This window comes from Hemiscyllium ocellatum, assembly GCF_020745735.1.
Source record: "Hemiscyllium ocellatum isolate sHemOce1 chromosome 38 unlocalized genomic scaffold, sHemOce1.pat.X.cur. SUPER_38_unloc_2, whole genome shotgun sequence".
Classification (NCBI taxonomy): Eukaryota; Metazoa; Chordata; class Chondrichthyes; order Orectolobiformes; family Hemiscylliidae; genus Hemiscyllium; species Hemiscyllium ocellatum.
Genome location: NW_026867520.1, coordinates 753,229 through 773,232, shown reverse-complemented (window position 1 = coordinate 773,232; position 20,004 = coordinate 753,229). Strand labels below are relative to the sequence as shown.

At 37.4% G+C, this 20,004-nt stretch overlaps 1 non-coding gene across 1 annotated transcript; it reads right to left on the bottom strand.

Annotated features, from left to right (window-relative positions):
• Positions 1-5,269: 5,269 nt before the first annotated feature.
• On the bottom strand, positions 5,270-5,341 carry trnan-guu (transfer RNA asparagine (anticodon GUU)). Its single transcript has one exon. It is a non-coding gene; the product is annotated as a tRNA-Asn (tRNA).
• Positions 5,342-20,004: the final 14,663 nt, after the last annotated feature.

The window sequence follows — 20,004 nt, the reverse complement described above, 5'->3', positions numbered from 1 at the left end:
CTTACAGCTATAAAGAAAAAACTAGAAAGCCTGGACTATGCGAGCTGGCCATTGTTACTACTATTTATTAAAAACGCTAAAACCCTAAAAGTTAGTTACTTTAGCCTTTTACAGTCGGCAGTTTGGACTTTAAGATCTCTTGTTAAAAAAAAGAGAAAATAACCTTTTTTTAAAATAAAATGTGACAGCATTGTCAGACAATTTAGATGCCTGGTCCTTTAGTCAATAGGCTTCCCCGTGTTACTGATCACAAGGCCAGCTGAGTTGGCAAACACAGGTACAGTCCAAGTTACAAGGATGTGTCTCATAACTTCTGAAACACGCCTATCCATGGACCATCACATGGGACATACCGGGAAGTGAAAAACAGCCGGACACACACCATTTCACTGTTTCTGAGCTACACATTGCCAGCTATCGATACAAAATATAGCCAAAACCAAGGCCAGGGAAAGATACAGAGGGACAGAGAGATTCACATTACAGACAGAAACAGACAGTTAATTAACTGGAAGGAGGTTGTGGAAATATGGGGAAAAAGACAGAGCAGTGGGACTAACTGGAGAAGTGAGATCTTCGAGAGTAAAATTACAAGAATGAGAACATTGAATAAAGGCATTGTCAGATCATCTGAAATGGTTTGTTACAGCAAATTCTGAATCTGCTTCACAGAACACCACAAACAACACAAACTGGGACAAGATGCCAGCCCAGCATGGAGAGCTGTGAAGACCATGCTAGTGTGTTGCTCAGTAAACTGCATTATCTTCCCAGCATGGAGAGCATTGCAAACTTTACTATCATATGCTAACTATACTCGATTCAGATTACTGCCTATAATGGGAAGATTTGCTCTCTCTGCGTGTGTGCGTGTTCATCAGAGTGTAGAGATAAGGTAAAGTGTTTGAGAATGTTAAAATAAAGGCATTGCCATAAAAATAGCAATATACATCCGTGTGAACATGAATGACAGATGGATGGGAGATTGGTGTGAGTTCGAATCAGATTTTATTGGGCAGGTTTGAAGCTGGGAGCATCAGCAGCAGATTATTAACTTCATTAAGACTGTATTTTATAACTCAAGGTTCAAACAGGAGATGGAATAAGCCAGTGAGATACATCGCGGAGTGGTAAGTATTTCAAGCTAGAAATGGTCAGGGCATGGTGTCAGGATTCAGCTCATGATCAAAGGGATCTTCCACAGTTGTGACTCATCTGCTTCAGCCGCAGATATTGGCCAGGCATGGGATGGAAACACTGGAAGGAAGTGGAGTTTGTAACCAGAACAGTAGACAGTGACCTCCATGCTCTTAATATTTAAATAACAAAGGCAAAGATACAATACATTGCGGTTCTCCGCTGAAATTGAGTAGGTCAACCTCGAGACCCATGAGTAACATTGCCAGAGCAGAGGGAGGCAGTAATTGAACACCTTCATTTATGTAGTTAGTAGTGGTCTGTAGAGTAAATATCTGGATTCAGAGTTTCAACAGGAACAATAATAGTGGACAGAAGTGTAGAAAATATGAAAGAACAGTAATACAGTCATAACTAGTTTATAGATAAAGAAAATGGACAATGACACTTACCAGGAACACCAACGATAGCCAGGAAGGGATAATAAAAATATTGCATAAAGAGAAGAGCGTAATAGATCTGCAATGATAATTTCAACAAATCAAATGCAGAAAGATACCAAAAATGATCGGATAAACTCCTGTCTGATGTTGAAATATTCCAGTCGAATGTTCTCAGATTCTGATCCATTGTTGGGACATTCCAGTCTAATGTTCTCAGATTCTGATCTCTCCTCCCCCTCTCTCTGGATCTGCTGATCCCTGTCAGTGCTGTCGGTGATGGTGCCGCTCATGTTATGGGATAACGCATTGAACCGCGCCCATTTATAATTAAAAGATTTAAATCCTCCACTGGGACAATTAGAATCTATGGAGATTGGCATTAGTCACAGTCACTGAACAAATCGGATCAGTTAACCAGTTCCATACATCACTTTTCATATCACTATAAAAGGGGACATTTCCCGGTTTTGGATGGAATGGATGACGGTTGCTGAGGGATGGACCATAAATCTTTAATGTTTTATTTATTTTTCCTTGCATACAATATTATAAACGGAACACTGCAGGGGTGTATATATGTTCCATTCTGTTTATGAAAGGAAGCAGTTATAAAATAATAGATCAGCTACATAAAAAAAGCATCGGTTGGGCAAGTTTCTAGATGCCTTAACCTACAGTATGATACTTATTGACCATTGTGAGGCTACGCTGGATTTTAAGTGCCCTGTTTTCAAATCCTTTTATAACCTTGAGACAGAGCACTGAGACTGCTGCTCAGGAACAGGCCGAAGCAATTCTGTCCCCATGGGCCTCTTACAGAACGTTAGGAGAAGGCCATTCAGTCCATATTGGCTTGTTGCTAATTGAAAAGGTGGAACTCTGGAATATTAGCACATTTTGCCAACAAAATCATTCAAAATAAAAGGATTTGTCGCTGCAGCTGTATGAGGTGTCACTGAGAGGGCACCTGGAGTTCATTGTTTCTGTAACTGAGAAGGGATGGACCTCCATCAGATACAGTTTATTGGCTGCTTGTAACCAGGGGTTGCTGTGTCATTTAATGTCTTGTGACTGTTATACAGGAACAGGAGGATCCCATGCAGCCTGGTGAAGCGGATTCTCTGAGTGAAAGAAATTCAGCTCCCATTATTTCTTTGTTCGACATCGATGGTTTTGAAAGCCTGACGTTCAGAAAATTACGAACTTGAAAGAGTGAATTTAATACCTATTTACTCTATCCAAACCTCAATTGCTGTTCAAAATTTCCATTCGGTTTTCCTTGGTTCAGTTTCAAATTTCCCATCACACAAATAAATAAAATCCCATCCCCAGTAAACGCCGCCAGCATCGTCTCTAATGTCTTAGCAGCCCAGTAAGCGCTGGGAGTGTCCACTCTGATAGAATCACAGATTCCCTACAATACAGAAAGTACAGTTCAGCCAATCGCGTCTGTAGGGACACTCTGAACAGAATCTCAACCAGACCTAGTTACCGTCTCTATCCCCACAAGCCTCTGGCTTGTGATTTCAAACTAACCCACTGGAATAAAATCTGGAATCGTGTGACTGCTGACCTTATCACTGCGTTACCCATGGCTCATTCACTTAACTGACTGAATTCACTCTCTGGACACATCAGCGCAATTTAATATGGCCAATCCACCTAACCTACAGACGTAACAGCAATGCGAACCATTGAGCAAATGTACCATCACATTGAACACTATCTGTATCATTTACACACTCGTAACTCAGCCTAGTGAAAGCTAGCTGCGCCCTCAAACCGAGCACAATGCATCCAAACGCGGTTCTACGCTGTTCACTACTTCTGCTGGAAATGTTTCTGCGCTCAGATCTGAATGGGTTTACTCTGTTTTTCTTCCTCAGATTCCTGCTTTAAATAAACATATCAGTCAGGAACAACTCTATATAATGGTTTTCATTCCAACACAAACACAATGTGCAGTTTGCAGAAGTTATGTGTTAGCACATTCACTGACACTCTCTCTCCCCAGGAGATGCAGTCCTTCCCCACGCTGATTCAGGCAGCACTATCCTTTCTGTCACATATCAAATCGAGAATGGAAGGCCAGGCATGAATAACCTTCACTGGGGAACAGACCCACAGGTTTAAAACCTTTACGATGCCCCCAGCGGATGATTGAGCCCTGTGACAGGCGGGGACACTAACCACGATACTGTGGAGGACAACAACATTGAAGGAAGCCCTTCAGCCTGTTGCGGAAGCACTTGTCCGACACAACTGCTCAACAACCTGAATCATGTTTTCCAGTGTTCAGCCCATAGTCTTTTATGTTTTGGCATCGCAAATTAACGTCTCTTTTTTTTCAGGTTGGAAGGGTTTTCACCTCTCTGACGCTTTCAGCACATCTACTCAAAAATTTCTGCCTTTTCCCGAAATCGCTTGGCCCCAGTGTTCCATCCCTCCATCAATAACAAACGCTTCTTTCAGTATATCCTATCCATACCCGTCATTATTTTGTACATCTCATTCATGTCTTCTCCAATCTCCTCTGCTCGGCGACAAACAACTCCAGTCTGTCCAATCTCTCCTCCTCAATGAAACTCTTCAGCCCAGACAATATCCCATTGAATCTCTCCTGCAACGTTCCCAGTGCCAACACATCATTGCTATACTGTGAATTGCAGAACTGCACACAGTACTCTAGCGAGAGCTAAATTAACTTTTTTCCTATTCTGTCACAGAATGAGGGCGTCGCTGTCACGGCAGTATTGATTGTGATCCCTAATTGCACAGCGGGTAGTCGAGACTCAACCGTATTGCAGTGAGTCTGGAGTCACATCGAGGCCTGACCAGGTAAGAATGGCAGGTTCCTTCCTCAAAGGACGTCAGTGAACCCGATGGTTTTGTTTTTTCAACAATTGACATGGATTTATAGGAGGTATTAGATTCGTAATTCCAGATATGTATTGTATCCCAATTCTAACATCTGACATGGTTGGAGTCAAACCCGGGTCCCTGGTTCATTTACTTGGTATATGAGTGAACAGTCCAGTGGTAATAGCGCTCGGCCATTGCGGAAAACCCGTGAAACTAATCTTTCTGAAAGAAGTCGCTTTTCCTCGATATTGTCCTGTATCATTTCCCTGAGCCTGACACCCCCATAATCGCAAGTCCATATCAGTAAAAGCTGCTACCTGAGGATGTCCCTCACAACAGCGGTAACCAAATGGATTAACTGATCTGCAGGTCCCGATGGTGGGGTTGGGACACGTTCACCCGCAACATTGACCGCAGCAGCACAGACTGAATGGTATCAATGTGAGAGTCAGTGTTAGATTCTTCAGTGCCTTAATGAAATAGGAAATGACTCCACAACCACATGGTGAAAGGGCAGAGCTCCGAAAACTAGTGCTCAGTTAAATCTGTTAGACTCTAACCTGTTATTATGTTTTTTAACTTTTTTACACCATAGTCCAACTCCGGCATCTCTAAATTAATTTAATGGGAGTGTGGGATGAAAAGTTCAGTTAGTGATCGTAGGAGGGAGAGAAATCTCTGAGAACGGATGGATTTGAATTCTGACATATGAAATACAGAGATGTGAGCGAGCAGAGTTTGAAGGGAAAAGATCATCACCTTGGAAAAAAAATAACTTACACAAACAACTGATTCCTTTGCATTTCACAAGAGCTGGAACAGATTACTGCCGTGACTCGGATTCGAACCGAGGTTGCTGCGGCAACAACGCAGAGTACTAACCACTACACGATCACGGCACGGCACCAATAAGTACACTAACAGTGCGCAATAAGTGGACATGTTAGGCAACGCACCAAATGCACAATATCAGTGCTAAGCGAACAGTGGCAGACACGTGGGAACTCAGAATGGGCTGACCGTTTAATATCAGTTCCCCCAGTGGCTGTGGTGATTCCATCATTAATATGCTGAAGGCTGAGATAAGTAGATTTCTCCAAAACATCAAAAACTCCGGGGACAGTGCAGGTGTTGTTGAAATATATGCTTCAATAGTAATACAGTTTAACATTGGCTACTTCACCAGTTTCCCCACACAAGGCAGTAACTACTGCTGCCACATAGTCCCAATTCCCAGCCCCAGAATCAGAGGAATGGAGTGGTGCAGTCGTGAAGATGTGCGAAAAGCTTTATCAGCCAGTCGGTGGTTGGAATTTGGAATATACTATCTGCATTGTTCAGAGCGACAGAAACCCTTACAACCTGAATAAATATTCAGATGTGAGCTTGTGATGCTAAGACATATAAGGCTGTGGGGTAAGAATTGTGAAATGGAATTAAGTTCATTAGGCAGTTGTATTTGACAAGTGTGGCCACAAGTGGTTGAAGGGCCTCCTTTGACACTCTTGTTCTCTGTAGTATAGTAGTTAGTATCCCCGCCTGTCATAGGGCTCAATTCTCCGCTGGGGACAGTGTAAATATTTTAAAACTGTCGCTCCATTCCCAAGTGCGGGTATAGATACCTGTCCTTCTATTCTAGATGGGGCATGTCACAGGAAGGACAGTGCTGCCTGAATAAAGGTGGGGAAGGACTGCAGCTCTCAGGAAGGCTGTGTGTCAGTGAACGGCCAAACACGTGACTTTTGCAAACTTCACCTTGTGACGGTGTTGGAATGAAAAGTATTTGACAGACTTGTTCCGGATTAAAGTGTTTACTAGAAGCAGGAAGCTGATGAAGAAACAACGTAAACACATTCAAATATGAGTTCAGAAACATTTCCCGCAGCACGAATGAAATTGTAAAGGACAGAGTACCATTTCGACACGTTGAATTTGGGCTCATTTATTTTGATGAGGCTGTTACTAGGGTATAAAAACATTGAAAAATGATACAGCATTTACTCAGTATGATGGAACATTCTCTCAGTAATTCGCAATGGTTTTCAGAGGGAGGGTTGGGTTGATTGGCAAAGTTAAGTTGCCCTCTCGTGTCCAGGGAGTGAATTAAGTAAGTTAAGTGAATTAGTCATGGGAAATGTGGGAATAAGTTCAGAAATCACAGGACGTCAGATTATACTCCAACAGGTTTATTTGAAATCATAAGGGGGGAAGGATTCCCCTTCTTCAGGTGAAATATATGGAAAGAGGGAGGGGAGGTGGGTCTAGGTGAGATGCTGTTCAGAGAGTTGATACCGGCCTGATTGACTGAAATGCTCTTTCTGCAATGTAAGATTCTGTGATTCCATTAATTGATAATGACGGGTTTTACTTGGGTGTAAAGCCATTAGAGAAGATGCTGATGGGGGTGTACTGAAGATGAGATTTTATTCACTTGTCTTCTTGAAAAACTGAGAACAGTTATCCTTGAACCAAGGAAGACTTAATGTTTTTTTTTGTAGGTTATGAAATATTTGGTCAGAGTAAATAGGTGGAAAATTCCATCTTTCAAACAAGTAAACATGTAGCTATCTACATGTGTTCAATACCTTTAATCAAACCTTTGAAGGAGAAACAAATGATGAGAACAGAATCGCTGTCAGTCCGAGAATCTGGTTTTCAAAATATTTGGAAAGGCACTTTTGTTGACATGCAAGGAATAAATTTCACAAGGAGAGACACAGCGTGTGGGTAGGTAAAGGTGTAGGGATGGGGTGTACTCGGTCGGAAGTTGTGGGGAAACAATGTCTAAGTTAGTTGACTTTAAATGTAAAGAAATTCCTTTAATGTGTGCAGCTGAATAAGATTCGGTTCCAAAAGTCTGCATTTTGAAAGATTTGGCATAATATTCCACCTTAAGCATTGTAAATAGAAGTGAGTGGATTTTTATTTATTGTGAAGAGAAGATATTACATAATGAATAGGAAATGACCAGTTGCTTGGAGAACGACTTCCTGCTTTCATCACATGCGGTCAGGATGTGAGAACAAACACCATGATGTTTGATCCATGTAGTACTCTGTGAAATTTGCCAAAGCAACGAGCAACAAAATTGGTGGGTTTTCTTTTGCACTTCAACCCTGTGTTTTTCTGAGCAGTATTTTCCTTAAGCTGAAATAAAGTCAGAGCAAATTTGACTACAACATTAATCGTTCCAATGAGATATATCTAATTCACTTCTGATTATTAATGAACATTGTGAGGTTTCAGCAAAATTAAAATGAAATGAAAAAATCAGCGGTTCTTGCGATTTAATCCAATTCAGGTTCAGCCAAATGAGGAAGGCCATTGAGCGACAACATCGTCCTTATTTCCCTTTCCATGGCTGCTTCTTCACGTGAGAGAGAAAGTGACGGAAGAAATTATGAGTCAAATGTACGTGTAAATATGAAAGAAAATTCTTGTCCTATTTCATTCTGACTCGGTTCTGACTCAGAATGTATCAATGACAGTTATTCATTCTGACCAGCATCGCTATTTATTGGAATTTGCTGTTATTAAAATTCTGGTGAAGGTAGAAGCACAATGGTGTGGTCATATGTCACCCCTCTACAAAATGTGCAGAGGCTACCGAGGGATTATGGTGGTGGGTAATTATACCGCTGTGCTCCACATTCACAGGTTCGAGTCACACTCTGGTTGCTAACGTTATGTACCGCTCTAGCAGCTTTTATTTGCAGCTCACACTCTGGTATACACTGGATCGAGAATCTTGTTCTTGCCCTTCACTGCACGGGAGATTCACAAATAATCGACACCACATTCAAGTCGAAATGAAGAGTGAGAGCAGCCATTCTATTCAATTGTAGATGAAATTGGTGAAATGAGAAATAACCCATTTTTCTTTCCACCCTACATTCCATCTTGTCTTTCTATGAATTTACATCGAAAGAAAGAAAAAAACCCTACAGATCGGGAGCACAGGCTTATCCAGTGGGGTTGGTCATGAGTATTTTAACCTAACACTTCACACAAAAATCTGATCAGTATTTCAAACAGTCAATCGGAATTGGAACCACAGAAAATGTCTCCAATGAAACAAACATTTCATTCTTTCACAAATTTCTGCTGTGTGTGAATCATACAACGATCCATCATCCAGCGTGATCACTGACCTGCCAACTGTATAATATCTAGCAACTTTCTTCAGCAATCACAGCTTCTGTACACAGCCACCTGTGCTGGGCCCAGTGTCATTTGTTGCCCCCAGGGCACAGCATATTTCTTCTTCCTGAGTTTATGAGCCTTGTTCCTGCTGTGTCTGATCTGTTCAATAAACCTTTTATGTCACTTCATCCCATCCCCTCACAATTCTGAACTTATGAATAAAATAAGGCGTTAGACGAAATGTTAAGCCAAGTGGAAGTATGCTATTCAGCGCAAGGAGTCTGCTCAATCATTCAACGAACTCATGGTTAATCTGATTTGGAAATGCTGGCGTTGGACTGAGGTGTACAAATTTAAAAATCACACAACACCAGTTTATAGTCCAACAGGGTTAATTGGAAAAACACTCTCTTTCAGAGCGATCACCTGATGAAGGAGCGTCGCTCCGAAAGCTAGTGTGCTTCCAATTAAACCTGTTGGACTATAACCTGGTGTTGTGTGATTTTTAACTTTGTACACCCCAGTCCAACACCGGCATCTCCCAATCATATTTTACCTGTCCAGTAACGTCAAGTGACCTGTCGCACATAATTGAACATTCTAAATATTCCTACAGCTGGAGAAATCGGAGCTAAAAAGGCCAAACTAAAGCAAACATTAGACATAATAATCAGCTCCAGAAAATTGTGGAAAGACCAGTCAAAGAGGTCACAAAGGTTCGAGAGATCCAGTCACAACCAGCCCCAGAGTTGTGCTTTGAAGAGTTTTATGCAGACTTCCTGGCACCTTGGCTTGCAGCCAGTGCCTGAGCGTTATACACCTCGCTTGATAATGACGACAAGTGAAGGGTGTTTGCATGAAACCCATTGAATGCTTAGAATCCAAAATTTTGGTAAAATGTTGCAAAATATTTCCCAGATCATGGAAATCAGCTCAACATTATTGAAATCAAAGTACTCGTAATGGTCTTCAAGACCATCAAATTACTGTTCTGTGAAATACGCGTTGTACGTGCCTTATTGTTCTCAGGATGAATAATCACAGCAAACATCACCGTCTCACCAGATCCAAAGATACGTAAGAGAAACCTTATTATAATTTACACACTATATCTTTCCCAGAACCATGATGACACCTTATTTCTTATGAAGCAAGTCCTGAACATAGGATTTTTTTCTGATAGATTTCTAAGCCAAAAATTATGATAAAAATTTAATTGTAGCTCATTACATTGTCAAAAGATCCCCATTAAATGTATTTGTCTGTTTATTCAGAGACAACATTGAAACAAATACATTGATAAATGCTGTTGACTGTATGCTTTTGTGAAAATAAATCTCACTTATGACTTACTTTCTTTATAATTCTGACTCAAATGTTTAAAATTGATGAGATGAAAAATTGCATGAATTAAGTACAATGCAGAATTGGTTCTTATGAGATATTATATTTCTTCAGAAGAAAAGTAGAGAAACCAAGGATAGAAATTTTGAAGATCTGAGAATTTTGAATGACAAACCATTTCTGGTCAATGTTCACTGAATGTCTAATGTCTTTCCATATCATCATGCCAGAATTTGCATTCTCGGCTGACAGATTAAGAAATATCTAGTCAACATCAGAGCAAATCCATTTAGACATATTGAATCATTTACTTTGCCAAAGTTCTAAAATTAATTATCAATTCTTTGTCATTCCTAAAATCACACAGTTTAGGTTTTGTAACAAACATCGTCAAATTCACATTTTAATTTAATCCAGTATTTCTTAGTGTCATTATTTTTAAAAAATAGTTCTCTTTTTCCAGGATAACACAAATTCAAACTAATTAATGATTCCTTATCCAACACTCACAGGTAATATCTGTTCCCTTCTCATTTGAATGTTCACTGAAATCATTGGATTAATATTCATCCTGACATATTAAGAGAGGTCTGATTATTTTACACTCCAATAAATGCTGTTCATTTTTACACATGACAGGCAGCTATATGAGATTTCTAATCATTTCTAAATTCGCTATGAAATGTTTTTAAGATTAATTGTTGCTTATATCTAATAGTTAAGAATTGACCAAATCCAGTGTATCTAGTTTTAAGTGTGTAGTTAAGGCTCAGTAACATAAACGCATTGCATTTCACAGATACCAATGGTAACGAATGGTGATTTTTATTTCAATACTTGAATCTTAGTTGATTTGCTGTTCTGGGCTGCCCCCACCTGGAATAGAATGGTCCATATTGGTTCATACAAAATGCCTGACTTTCAAAAACAGGCAGCCTACCTGAGAACTAAAAGGTGTCAGGGGGTGATAAACTAGACTAACATTCTGTTCTAGCCTTAAGTTAAAAGAAAACACACTACCAATGGACCGAGTCCAACGCCAGGACTACAACATTCCAGACATTTCTTTACAAGAGCAGGCCGACATACAGACAAATGACCAATCCTGATCTTCATAAATGAAAGGATAATTGTCCCAATAAATGAATAAACAGCAGCTGCAGAGTGCAGCCCAGTTAACTCACTAAGCAGCTATTATGACAACAGAAGAGTTCATTTGTCAGATATAGTTATTATTTTACAGTTACTCAGAACATTAAACAAAGGTTCTAATTACAGATTCTTGAGTATAATCGGGGAAATTTGCAACATAAGTTTGATACATGTAACCAATGCCTACTACAAACATCATAACAAAGCATTTAGACTGAGATTTGAAGTTACTTAGTTTTAGGAATTAACTTCACGGTATGATGTTGATTGCCCATTAATTATGAAGTCCTGACAGAAGGAGTAGCTGTATAATTTTACACAATATAACGAACTTTATAACACAAGTCATATTACTAATCTTATAGCAAGTAAGCTAAAATTAACTGTCTTTTCTATTTCTTTGTACATACATAATTAAGACAGTGAAGAATATAAGGAGTAATTGGCTTTGATAAAATAAAATATAATGACTAGCAGAATTCAAACTTTCCGAACTGATAAGGTATCCTGAGAGGCCCGAGAGAGTTCAGGAATAACTTTGGAATCAATGTCAATAAGACGCATGGAAAGTTCCCAATTGGAATCTGGGGATGTCCATGAGAAAGCCCATCTGCGATTATGTGATTCAATTGGGTGTTTGGATGAGGAGGGAAGGGCTGTAACCACATTGCATGTGGTCATTGTGATGCAGAAAGTCCATAAAATGCTGCTTTTTACTGTATATGTTACAGTGTGTCACGGATCTCCCTTCCGTGATTGGCCTCGGGGGATGATCCCTTCATTAACTGATTGCTGCACATGCCTCAGCTCAGCCTGCCTCCTGAGTCCTCATTCCCTGTCAGGGGGAAAACACTTCTACAGCTGTGATGACATTTCAATTCAGCATAAACATTTATTGTGTGTGAAATGATTACATTCAGAGCGATATAATTTTCAGGATAAAATTGCTTTACATTTACTTTTTTTTAGTGTACAAGAAAACATTTTGATTTTATCAATTTATTCTTTTGTTTACCCAACACTAAGTTTTAAATTATTGTAAAGACAACAATGGGGGAAACGGGAACGAGTCTTCAGCTCAAATGTCAAATGAAATGACTGTTTCCTTTTTTCAAACAAATTGTCCTCCAAAATGATTTTTATTTTCATTTCACTATAAGAAAAATATTGCTTGGAAATGTTGACTATTCTCCTTTTCCTCCCATATTAGATGTCAGTGAACAATAATCACACAATTATGAGAATTCCTTTCCAGATGAAATTCATTGACTCTATGTTTTGTTCACAGTAATAGTCCCTTCCATGGCCAAATTCTTTTCCTCCTAATTCTGAAATAAATGTCAAAACATTTATTGTGATAAAAATTACATCAATAAAATTGACATGACTCTTCAAGAAAACTATTGGAAGCATATAAATCTTGCAATGCCTGCATTTTTAAACAAAATCATTTTTTTTTCAATTGCTGCTGAATGAGTTTTTTCACATCATAGAGCGAAGTTTTATGCTTTAATTTTCAGTTCCCTAATCTTAATGAATATCCAATCAACATCAGAGAAAAGTGCTTTCAAAAATATTGAGTCAATTTATCTGTTAGTATTCTAAAAGCAATTATCAATTACAATAATTGAACAGTAATTTAACATCGACTTTTTAAAATGCGGTGTTTAAAAAAAATCAATCATTATTTCTGATTTTCAATGCTACTATATTAATACCTATTTGTTCAGGCCCATGCACATACCAAACGACCAAGAATATCCCTGCCAACATTCATTGTAAATGTCTGATTTTTGCTCAGGTGAAATATAACAATTATCTCAGCCTTTGAAATTCAGAGAGCTCCAATTACTTTTCCCTACAATATTACTCTTCATTTCTACATATTACTCAGTCTAATATCAAGATGGGATATCTCATTATTCTCAAATTCACGAATATGTATTTTAAATCCCTTTATTGCTAATATATCTTATATCTAATACTTGTGTAATCCAGTAAGGGCTACAAATGTGGAATTATGCTTATGTGCAGTAAATACTGCAAGGACATTGCAATGTCCAATCTCTCAATCATTGTGAATATTGCATTTATTTTAAACTTGGAAACATTTTTGAATTGATTTGATTGTAATTTACTTCGATGCTGACACTTACTGTATTTCCAGTCACAATGTCTGTAGATTATTTGGAGGTATAATCGTCCATTCCAATAATGACAGTATCTGCTATATACTTTCTTCTGGTCACTCATAGCAAAATGTATCTAACTCCACTCAATCAATATTCCTCAGAAAATATTTGAGAATGTTGCAGTCATAAAGCTTAAATATACAAAGTCACGATAGTCATTAATTTTCTCTTGTTCTGTAGATCTTAGAGTTAAAACAACACAGAATTTTATGCTCCAGTGCTATGAGGAAAGATCAATGACTTCTCAGTAAAATAATCAAATGCCACTTGCTATTATTTATCAATTTTTAATTACTGGTCAGTTTATCAATTGTGTGAGATTTGTTTTTAGCTTTCCAGTCATCTAGATATATTGAATATGATACTTAAATGGTGTGAAAATATCAGGGTGGGCACATTTGAAAGTTCAATTTGCCTACCTCTTACTTATCCCTTTAATTGCATGATGGTTTAAGAACGTTTCACTCAGCAATCCTCGTAAATATTAAAAACTGTCTGATTTTAAATCGGATCATTCGTACCCAATTATCGATCTGTTCCTAATTCATGTAAATATCTCAATTTTATCGAACCCAATGTTCACACTAAACAATACACATAAAGCAACACAAAGACTTCCATCACTCTCTGATTATTGTTCAGTAAAATACCTTATTGCTCCTGAAACCAATGACAACAGTAAACATTTGTTTACTATTCCATGCAACAAGTGCAATTGATATCTTCTATTTCAGTTCAGTAGTTAAAGATGATTTATGTTGCTTAAAACAATGCTCCTACTTTATCACGGATATTGACTGTAACACAATCATGCGAACAACAAACGTTTTGTCATTCTAATATTCTTTAAGTTTACTTATTTTAAATTTGTGTGCAAGAGATATTTCAAAGTACAACCATTGTTATTGTATAATTCAGCAGACCTAAATTTTGAATTTGGGAAAGACTCCATTTTTGCAAAATGGAAGTAGTTTTCAGTTTACATAACACATGAAATGATTGTTTTTTTAAATCACGTGCTGTGCAAAATGATTATTGGTTTCATTTAATTGTAAGAAAAGAACTGCTTTGAACATATTGATTCTTTTTTGTCTTTTCTATTCCAACATTATTCATCACTGTACAATAATGAACATTTTTTATAATTCCTTTATGTACCAAATATCATTGACTGCATCAGTTGTTCACTTTCATGCTCACTTTCATTATCTATTAACTTTCTTCCAAATTCTGACACAAATGTCTGAACTCTGATCATAATATTAATCTTCTAAATTAAAATAACATGTCTCCATGAGGAAACCATTTGATAGAAATTCATATTTCTTGTGTTATCTGCATTTTTTAATCATGAAAGAAAAAATTGTTCTATAATCACTGGTTCAGTTTTTCTTCAATTCATAAAGCTAGTTACGATATTCTATTCCACAATTTACCAATTTTAATAAAAATCCAATCAACATCACAGCAATGTGTTTTTGAAATATTGAATCATCTTCATTGCTCATATTGCGACATAAATTATCACTTCATTGTCATGATAATACTTGCGCAATTGTTTAAGAAAATCTTTTGAACAAGTAAAATGAGATTCAGATTTTAATTTGACCAATTGTTTCTGAGTACCAACACTACAATATGAAACTTGATTTTCAGGTCAAGTTTCCCACAATGGATCCAAGGACTTCTCATCCAACATTAATTGTGACTATGTAATGTTTGCTTATTTGAATGATCTCCATAGTCACAGACTTTAAATTCACAGACCTGTAATTACTTTTCACTGCAATAATTCCTGTTTGTTTGCAAATATTCCTCAGTCACGTAGCAAAATTGAGATTTCTCATTATTTCTAAATTCATTGATCGAATTTTATATTCAGTTGTTGCTCATACCTAATAATTATTCAATCCAGTATTTGCCGTAAATGTGGAATTACGGCTCTTTACATTAATAACTAAATATATTGTAGTGTATAATCTCAATCATTATTAATATGAATTCTTACTTTACTCGCGGAAACATAGTTGAATTCATTTAAATATATTTCACTTCGATGCGAACATTTGTTGTATTTCTGATCACAATAAGATTTAAGTATTTTTCATGCAACAAAATCATGTAACATTCCTGCGTTTTGTTAAGTCAAATGAAAAAGAATTAACATCTCTGTATTGTCTCATTAAACAATGATAATACATTTTGAATTTTTCGAAGTTGAGCATTTTGCAAAGAAGGGATGTTGTCTTCAGCAGAATAATCGCATTAACTGACTAATTCACAGAATCTGCTGTTTATTCTGTTTGAGTTCCCAAGAAATCAAAGTGACTAATTCTGCTGGTTCTAAATTCCTGGAAAGTATTTGATAATGTTTGAGTCTTAAGGATGAATACGTCGATGGAATTGCATTGATTTTTTTTATTGGAAAGAGATTACTTCAAACATTTCAGGCACATAAACCACTTTTCTGCAGTGTTGCAAAGATGAAAAGCAAGTCAATTTCTCCATCAGTAAAACAAACAAACGTCACTTCCGGTCCAAATTTGTTGTTAAACAATGAAATTCACCTGAATATTGTTGTGTCCTTTGATCATATTAATTTTCTAAGTATTGCTCATTCATGATTTGTTAGTGATTTTTATTTTGCATGTCTCTCACTTTTTCACTTCTTGCATGGGAATTGGCATTGAGAACAGAGGATCAGTGGTTAGCACTCGTGTCTTACAGTGTAATGCACTTGGGTTTGATTCCATCCTCGGACACATGCATGTGTAGAGTTTGTATGTTCTGGTTTTCTCCCACAATCCGAAGATATGCAGGTTAGGTTGATTGGCCATACTTAGCTGCACGTTCTGTTCAGGGCTGTGTAGGTTATGTGCATTAGTCAGGGGTAAATGTCCAGTAATCTGCGAGAAGAATGGTGCTGAGTGGAATATTCTTTGGAATGTCAGTGTAGACTTGTTGGGCTAAATGGCCTGTTTCCACATAGTAGGGATTCGATAAACTTCGAATTGTGTTTCGCAATCCAAAACTAACAATTTTTTTAAACGTTGCATTTAAAACTTACCTTTAAGTGTCAATTTTTAATCTTGTAAAATATCTCAATGTTACTGAAATCAATGTTCAAAGAAAACACTGCACATAAAGCCACACAAAGATCTTCATGACCATCTAATTACTGTTCAGTGGAATAATCACAGTAAATTTTTATTGTCTAGGAGATCAATCACCAATATCACAGTAAGGATCTGGTTATCATACCCTCCAATAAATACAATCGGTGTCCTCTGGTATTTCAGTTCAGTCGTTATTCAAAGCATGGTTATTCTTTATTATGAATGGCCAAGGATTCTAACGGCAAGAGATGTTGTTCGATCGAATTTTCTGCATGTTCTCAAACAGGTTTTCACTATAAATATTGCAAAAAATGTGTTAATTTGGTCTTGTTCAACTGCTGATGCTAACATTTTCAGTTCATGTTCATTAAACATATTTGTAGAAAGTGAGGAAAGCTGTAGCATTAGAAAAGGGAAGGCACGTTCAAAGAGCAGGAGTATCGGCCTGTCGGGCATTCGGCCACCATCAAAAAGGATTCCTGATGAAGGGCTCATGGCCAAAACGTCGATTCTGCTCCTCGCATGCTGCCTGACCATGCTCTTTTGACATTAGAAATATTTGTCTGAATATTCAGAGGTAATACTAAAAGTTGCATCTGTCAATTTACTTTACTGTGCTTTCTATTCACTGAAGTTTTCATGTTAATTTCTCGTCTTTTTATTCTTAAATCTGATACAAATACAGAACACATGTAAATTCACATGAATTATAAATTTGATTTCTCGACAAGAAAACCAATGGAACGCAATATAGAATTCTTGAACAGCCGACACGTTTGAATGAAAAAGCAATTTCTTCCCGTCTGTATCTCTGTTTCAATTCAATAATCCTGCAAATAGTTTATAATTGTCAGTTGATCTCTCTGAATGAGTACCTAATCAATGTCAATGTACCAGCTGAAACATAAACAACAGATTGATAATTGGGTATTACAGATCTTATTTGAAGTGAGCAAATGATTGGAATTTACTTGAATTCCACCAGGAAACATTCTTGAATCATAATACAAGAAATGAGATATGTGAGAGATGTGCAAACCTTATTTTTAAATGAACAAACTCCAATATTTTCAAAGTATTTCAACCTTACGGTCAAAGTGAACAGGTGAATGGAAAAATAAAAACAAGTTTCTGGCAATTCATAAACTGAACAACAATTACAAATTCACTTCGATCAAAGGACTGAGTAATATTTAGATTAATCACAACATTTAGTTACGAAGTCGCCAATCAGCTGACTGACAAGTAATAGGCGGGAGCATTTGTTAGTTTACTGAAGAAGATATCAACTTTATTTCCAATTTATAGCACGAGATAATAATGTTTAATGTGTTTCAATTGTTTGGACTTGCCCCTTTGCAACAAAAAAGATCAATCTCATTACTTGGAACGTTGAATTCTGCAACATTTTCAAATATTCTCCAGGAACTTCTAAGCGACAGAATTAGATACTGGTATCCCTACTATCCGAAAGTAAAGCATTATTGTGAAACCTTTCTTAAGCTGAAAAGGCGTTGGTTGAAGAAACATTAATTTATATGGGAAACAGCTCCACTTTTTTCGTAAAAGTGAAAATCCTCTTCAGATTTCTTACAGTTAGAGAAAACAGGGCCAGATGTCAGTCTTTTGTAAAAGCAAGGTGGCAAAGACGAATTTTCCAACACATATTTCTTGGTAACCTGACTCATGTAAGTATCAGATTTTGTGATTATTGATGTAATAGTCAAAAGCAGATCTAATATTAGATTGAAAAGCAATTCAATCTGTGCTCAGGTACTCTCTAATCAACATTCAGAGCAGCTCTTCATATATTTCTGTTGAAGGTGTGATTTGAAACCTTCCCTCGCGTCTAGCAATAGAGACACTGCCACAGCTCCACAAGCTCCTTCCATAATGTTCTCACTCAGGCCGGCAGGATTGTAATATTGTGTTTAATGTGGTTACTCAAATGAAAACTAATCAGCTGTTTATTGCAGTAATTTGAATGGGAATTGATTAGGTAGTTTCTGTGTGTAATGGACTGGAAATTAAACAATATTTTACAATAACAATAGAATAAAGGAATGATAGACTTAAATAAACAGGAATCTCATGACAATTCTTTGAAATACAAATTGACAAACCTGTATGATTATTGTACTTTGATTTGTAAAATACATCAGTCATTCAATGTGAATGTTCAGCTGAAGACAATTCCCCTTCCTTTCAACAATGTACACCTTCCACAAATTCAAAATGAACAGTCATCGAAAAAGGAAGGAACAAGCAGATGTTAATTCTATTTTCTGTACGTAAACATGCGATTAATTTTAATTAACTTTTATATATGTAAAAAGGAAACTCTTATTTTGGTTCAAAATACAATAAATGTTAGCATGAAGTGAAATATAATCAAATCAATTCAACTTTTTTTCTTAGTTAAAATATAGTTCAATATTCAAAGTAATCGAGTGATTGTACACTGCAATATCTTTATATTAATTCAGTGCTGAGACATAATTCCACATTTATACCCCTAATAGTGAAGCAAACTTGTGCCAGGAGTCAGAGGAGGTCGGGGAGGTCCTTAATGAGTACTTTGCTTCAGTATTCATGAGTGAGTGGGACGTTGTTCTTTGTGAGGACGATGGGAAACAGGCTGATATGGTCAAACCAATCCATGTTAAGACGGAGAATGTGCTGAACATATTGAAAACTCATGGGGGTAGAGAAGTGCCCTGGGCCAGAAAGGATATAACTCAGGTTATTATGGAAAGCGAGGGAAGGGATTACTGTGTTTTGGCAATGATCTTTGCATTCTCACTATCCACTGGAGTCATACCAGATGGTTGGAAGGTTGCAAACGTTATTCCTTTTTTCAACAAAGGCAATCAAGATAATCCTGGGAATCATTGATGAGTCAGTCTTACATCAGTTGTGGACAAATTATTGGAGAGGATTCTGAGAGACAGGATTTATGATTATTTGGAAAAGCATAGATTGATTAGAGATGGTCAGCCTGGCTTTGTGAGCATCAGGTTATGCCTCACAAATCTTACTGAATTATTTGAGGATGTGACAAACATGTTTGAGAGGATAGAGCAGTGGATGTGGTGTATATTGATTTCAGCAATGTGTTTGATAACGTTCCCCATGGAAGGCTTATTCAGAAAGTAGTGAGACACGGGGTACAGGGTTATCCTGGTATCATGATTCAAAGTTGAGACATTTGTGTCTGAGACTGCAAGGGGGTGAGTGAGGGAGAAATAAATAAGATAAAAGCAGAAAGGAAAGGAACTGGTGAGCAGAGGAGCTCCAAAGGTAGTTTCTCCCCCTGCCAGCATCGTATTGGGTGAGCTGGAACACAGACTGTCAACCAACCGCCTTACACAGTCAGAATCTTTCCTTACAATGTCCCAGACACCACCATCACCATCCCTGTATGTCCTGTCCCACCAGCAGGAAATGGATGTAACTTCAATGCTGGAACATGCAGGGCTTTGAACTGTGATTTATTTGTCATTTCTCCAGAATATTAAACTCCAGTCCAATTTGAAAATGTATTAACGTCATCAGACTTGAAGTCCAAATGTCAGATAAAAAATATCAGAAACGTACAGCACAGCTCGCGGCCAC